Raw genomic sequence first — 5,096 nt, 5'->3', positions numbered from 1 at the left:
GTATGTCTGGTATGTCTGGTGATTTAGCAGAATTTATAGACTATGGAATCAGCCCATCTACGGACATCAACTGTGAGAAAATGACAGTAGCTGTTTTGCGGTTTTGCCTTAAGAGGAGAGATTCTTGCGTTAACATCCCACCTAAAAGAGTTAGTTCTAAAAATTGAATAACAGTCTTTAGATTGAATTAAATTAAGTGGACCGGTCAGGCAGGGCTGGATGCTTGTTTCCAGATGTTTCTTTCCCAGATCAACATTAATTTGTTGGCGAAGAAGGCACATGGAATGATTTGGACACCTCAGAGCCAGGGATCATTTGATCAGTTAAAACCAGACTGTCTGGAGACAGCCTTCTGCCTGTTCTTGATTCTAACAATGGATTCTTGTAGCCACTAATGCCTCCCTGCAGGGTCAGGAAGCTGACCGATGCTGAAGGCCGGAGAGAAACACCCCTCAACAGTAATTTTCCACAGAGAGGAGCTAGGCTAAGGAAACAACGTTCATTCAACAGATACTTTTGAGCTTACACTGCGTTCATGGCACTGTCTTGTCCTCCAGAAGTCTAGAGGGAGAAAGAAAAGAACTCCTTCAGGGATACAGAGCAGTTATGTAGTGAGGGGTAAGTGAGGGGTGATAGTCTAGACTTGAAGTGTGAAACAGACATGAACTCTGAAAAGCAATGTCTGGACAATAATCAGGACACATGGTGACCTGAAATTTTATTTAGAGAGTTCACAATTCGTTTTTCTGGTTATTTGTTTCACGCTTCTTTGACAGAACTTGAGGGAAACCTGTAATGCAAAGTAGTAGAGACAGGTACAGATATTTAAGAAATTTGGTTCTCATGAGGGATCTTCCCAAGGATCTGTCGAAGTTTTTGCAGACGCCCCTTCTGCTGCCATTTAGGATCTTTGGAAATATCAAAGTTCGTTTGTTTGGGGAAGAAATGTTAGGCGGTGTTCGATCGTATTTAATCCAGGTGGGAGAAATGTGAGAAGGTGCAGAGGCAAGCCTGACTGATCTGAGTGTCAGTCAGCACGGGGTTTCTGAGCGATATTAATTGCCCACTCAAGCTAAACAGGGCATCCGTTCTTCTGCCTTGACATTACATAATTTCCCCAGGTAATCTCATTCCATCTGTTCTACTTTTTGTACTTGTGGGAATTAACTCCAGACTCACGACACCAGACTCATGCACCCAACTTCAGCAACCCGAGTCACCTTGTGTCATACAGTGAACTCTTAGAGCTGCCCCTCCTTCTCTTCTGTCTACTCCCTTGTCTCCTGGAGCAAGGGTCTGAAGATCCTTGCTCCTCTAAGTGCGGTCCATGACCCGCAGCATCAGTGTCACCCGGCTTGTTAGAAATGCAGGGGCTCCAGCCCAGTCCGGACGTACTGACTTTGAATCTGCATTTTAACAAGCTCTCTAGGTAATTCTATGCACATTAAAGTTTGAGACATGCCGTCTTAGACTTTGCTGTCTCTCACCATCTCACATCCAGGCAATCAATTAGTAATGTCAAAAGGTTGTCTCTCCTCAGTAATCTCAATAATCAGGATAGTGGGTTGGGATTGTATCTGTTGAAAAGCACACCGTGGAGGACTAAAGCTCTCCAGTGCACTGCAGCCTCCAGCACTCCCTGCTGCCTCCTAGCCTCTTTCAATCATTTAGCTGCCTGCCCCTGAAGACGTCTGTTCCCAAGCATCCTGCCCTGGCCACCCTCACTTCACTGCACCAGTCCCGAGCTTCATTTTCTTTGGACTAAGTGACTGCAAGGGCCTCTGATCTGGCCTCCAGCGTCGTTCTGACCTGCTCACCCTCAGATCCACCTGCCTGTAAATCCAGATTCCACACCTGCTGAAATGCCTTGGTGGCTTCTCATCACTCACTGCTCTTTTCTAGAAGTTACTCCCTGAGTACACCTGGCTGATTCTGTCCTCTGTTTTGTACCTCCCCCCCGCCCCCCGCCCCCATTTCCCTGAACTCTCCCTTCCTGCTCAGCCCTTGGACATCACTGTAGTGTTACCTACCCTGTCTGCTCTTGACCCCCTCCCAGTCCTGTCCTCTACTACCAAAGGAGCACCACCCAGAGGAAAGCTGTGTGGCTGTGCTCTCCCACAGGGGAATGTGATGCCCTTGGGAGCAGGGGCTGTATTTTTATTTGTACCTGATATCCTGAGTGCAAGGTCTGATAATTATAGAGAGTGATCAATAGATGTTTCTTAACTTGAATTTGTTACACTGACTGGGAAATTGGGTTTGTTTTCCTGGAGTTATTCATATAGCTAAGTCTTTCCCCCACCCCTTTGTGGAACTCGGGTACGCATAATTAGATCAATCATAGTTCTTGGTTTATGGCAGATTATCGTGGGTCCATGCTCGCCTCCCTTTATTTATTTAATAGTAAATTAATATGCACTCCCAACACCTCTTCCTCCCCAACATGAGAACCAATACCTTATTGTTCATCTTTATTTGGTTTTGTATCTCTCCTTTGTGTCATCCGCCGCTTCCCTGCCACCTCCCCTGCCCACCCCATCCTTGACAACTTATTCTTGAATTCCCTTGACCATTTATTCTGAGCCAGGCATGCTGATGAGCAAGTCCCTGATTCACTCACGGAATCCTCCAAACAACTCCGTGAAGTGAGCAATACAATACAATTCTCTCTTTTTTCTGTTTTATACTGTTTGAGAGCAGTGGTTACTATCATCTTGATTAGGAATGGTAGCACATGGTATCCTCACCTTGTTGCTGTTTTTTTACTTTTTTAAATCGAAATTGGCTCACAGTATCTCTCCAGTAGGCATGGGGTTGAGTTTTGGTTTTAAGTGTATGTTCATTAGTACCCTTAGATACTTGCTTCACTGCATCACTGTTTTCCTTTAATAAGGTTTATATTTGGAAAGGCTGATGTTTATGGCCTTCTTGCCATCTACTAAGCTAAATCTGTTATGATATGGACTCTCCCCTGTTAATATGAGAAATCACGATGTTTTTCCTTCTGTAAAAATCCTACTGAGTTTCTAGTTCTTTGTTTAAATTGAATATGGCTCATTCTTCTCTCTTTCAATCTTTGGGATCAAAATAATATTTTCTCTTAAGATAAATTAAACATTTCAGTTTTATCTATATTTTATAACTTGTTATAAGTAGAGTGATTATATGAATATATTTATGAATTAAATGTAGAACAGGTTCTGCTGAAGTGTACTAGTGTAATACTAGGACTGACAGTTTGAAATTTGAACTTTAAAGATCATACTGTAGAGTCACTTTAATTATAAGAATGATTTTTTGAAAGATTGTCAGATTTTTCCAGTTCCTTCACTTGAATCTTTCTTGGGAAATGGAATTTTGTTACGTTTGGAAATTTCCTCTTTTTTAATATAGATTTTTCTTTCCATTTATTGAATTTATTGATGTATTTCCTACTCACATACTTTATAGTTTTGTCCACTCTTCTTAGCTTAAAATCTATTAACTTTAGGTGTCAATCATTCATTTTCAAAAGAATCATCCACTGTTTTTGGTTGTCAATTTCATTGCATTTTCCTTCTCTATATTGTTTGTTTCTTTATCGAGTTTGCCTTTTCTAATTTTATTTTGGCTTGTTAATTTGTTCCCTAAGTTCTTCATCAAGAGGCTTGGTTTATTATGCTTTTCTTTTTTCTTTTCATTTTGTCACCAATATAATCACAGTCATAGAGCAACGAATTCTCTTTCCTTCTGCTTCGCAGCTTTCCAGCATTTTGTTATCTTATTTACCAAAAATATTTGATTGTGTTCTGAATTCCTTCCCAGGTTCAGCCTTTGAGATACTTTGGTTTTCAGTTTGCATATACTGGAACATTATTCAGATTGATTTTTTATTTGTTTGTTTGTTTTTGCGGTACGGCGGGCCTCTCACTGTTGTGGCCTCTCCCGTTGCGGAGCGCAGGCTCTGGACGCGCAGGCCCAGCGGCCATGGCTCACGGGCCCAGCCACTCCGCGGCATGTGGGATCTTCCCGGACCGGGGCATGAACCCGTTTTGTCATAATGTAGGCCAAATTTTTGACTTACTGCATGATCCATTTTTGTAAGTCATTTGGTTAGAATTGGAAATCTAGTGTGTTTCTCTCTCTTTTTTTTTTTTTTCCATTTACTCCTATATGGCAGTTAGGTTATTCCAGGCGAATTTCATTGTCTGCTTAAGCTGTCCTGTTCTGGCAGGGGCCTTTCAAGTCTTACTCTTGTAGTTCTCTGTGGCCACGTCATCCCAGCTTTCCCTCTTTTGTTTACATTGCTGCTAGCTTTTCATTTATATTTACCTATTTGCTGGCTAGACTAGAACAAACAGATTTGCTTTAATGTACCTTGAGTCTCTTTGTCTAATTCCCTAATAGCTAGCGTGTTTGGAGCGCCCACTACCTACTATGGTAGTTGCTTTTACATACTTTCTCTCGTTTACTCTTCACAGGATCCCTGCAAGTTAGGTGGCATTATTCTCATTTGACAGAGGAAGAAGCTGAAGCATTCAGATGCTGGACACAGTTCCCCAAGTCACATGACTCGTAGGAGAATGACCTAGCAGACAGGGCTGTCTCCTTGCTGGAGCTGGCTCTGAAGCATGGCCTTTCTGTGACAGTGACAGTGACAGTGGGTTCTGTACACACTGGGTACACCTGGGAATGTCCCCTGATTTTTAGTCTGTGTGCATTTTTTGGATAGGTAATCAGTTACACTAAAAAAAAAAATAATTCAATGGAACTTTAAAAAAATAGGAAGTTTGTTCTATTAATGTTTTCTTTTACATTTGAGATATTTCACAAGATAAGCTACCAGATGTAATGGGGATGTAATTTGTGCTATTCTCCACTATCCTGATTGTTTTTGCATTTTCTTGCTTTCACGTTTCTGGGATGAACTTAAACTCTGATTTTCTATGGAACTAAATGGGAAGATAATGATACGTGCTTATTCTGCATAGGCAGCTCTGAACTTCGCTATGTGTGATTTGTGTTCCATGGGTAGTGTAATTAACCCTTCTCAACAATCTCTTTATTCAGGATTCAGTGTTCTTCAGATTTCTTAACTCTGATGTTAATAGATCAGC

The 5,096-nt window shown here is 41.6% G+C and overlaps 1 protein-coding gene and 1 long non-coding RNA gene across 7 annotated transcripts in view; both read left to right on the top strand.

The window, feature by feature from the left end:
- Window positions 1-5,096, top strand: part of NHSL1 (NHS like 1) — a 237,698-nt gene that overhangs the window by 52,999 nt on the left and 179,603 nt on the right. The gene's annotated exons all lie outside the window — the stretch shown is intronic.
- Window positions 1-5,096, top strand: part of LOC141276032 (uncharacterized) — a 91,971-nt gene that overhangs the window by 30,525 nt on the left and 56,350 nt on the right. The gene's annotated exons all lie outside the window — the stretch shown is intronic.

The sequence above is a fragment of the Tursiops truncatus genome, chromosome 12 (genome assembly GCF_011762595.2).
Source record: "Tursiops truncatus isolate mTurTru1 chromosome 12, mTurTru1.mat.Y, whole genome shotgun sequence".
NCBI lineage: Eukaryota > Metazoa > Chordata > Mammalia > Artiodactyla > Delphinidae > Tursiops > Tursiops truncatus.
The sequence above is the reverse complement of the archived record's forward strand: the minus strand, read 5'-3'. Positions and strand labels throughout refer to the sequence as shown.